This window comes from Aplysia californica, unplaced genomic scaffold (genome assembly GCF_000002075.1).
Source record: "Aplysia californica isolate F4 #8 unplaced genomic scaffold, AplCal3.0 scaffold00035, whole genome shotgun sequence".
NCBI lineage: Eukaryota > Metazoa > Mollusca > Gastropoda > Aplysiida > Aplysiidae > Aplysia > Aplysia californica.
The window spans coordinates 1,976,709-1,977,663 of record NW_004797305.1 but is presented as its reverse complement, the minus strand read 5'-3'; positions in this window follow the sequence as shown (position 1 = coordinate 1,977,663).

Below are 955 nucleotides of genomic sequence, written 5' to 3'. Positions count from 1 at the left end.
ATCAACCATCACTCGCCCTTGAGGAAGAGAAAGACAGACAGACAGACAGACAGACAGACAGACAGACAGACAGACAGACAGACAGACAGACAGACAGACATGGTTGTAAAGGGGGGGAGAGAGATGGATAAGAAATAGTGATAAACGAAAAATGGCTTGTGGAAAGTAGGCATCCTAAAAAATAGTCTGCATCATGAAGGCATTACGTCGAAATGTACTATTCTACTGAGAAGGGTTTGTGGAGGAGCGGGGGTGGTGTGGACACTGGAGAAGAAATTGGCAGGAAATCGCCATTGACTGTTATTTCTGTCTTTCCGATTCTCCCTTTCTCTTTCACAACCCACACGGTATCACAGTTGGGTTAACCAAGACAGGGTCTCTTCTATATGGCGTGGCTTGTCCCCAAGTAGTTGAGAAAGGAAAAACTTCGAGCGGCCCGTGTTTGGATCCATCTATTCGTTAATATTGTCTGAAGAGATTCTCCATTATGTCCTATCAGAAATGGACATTTATTTTGCAGACTCAAAATTGTGCCGAAATTGGAGTAAGATTTCTTCTCTTCGATTAGACAAAGAAAACTATTAGTATTTAAAAACAAAGGAAGGTATGCTGCTTGCCAAGCCAATAGTATCATTATTCGAATCCCCGACGGAGTGTTCTTGAATGTGAGTAGATTGAGAAACTCCCAATTCACGTGATTCTTTCTTAGCGGGAACATACTTTATCGTAGATTGTCCAGCCTGGAAAAAGGTATGAATTTGCCAGAAGAAGAGCCTATGCTTTACAATGCGTCACCTGAAAGGGGAAATGTGCGAAACTGTATAGGTTTAACGCCAAATGTCAAATTTGTGTAAAGTGCCTTTCCCAGAGACACAACAGTGGACTAAACAGAGCCTCGAAACCTTGAACTCGCAACCCTATGGTTACGATTCAGGTAACCACTACACTGCCAACG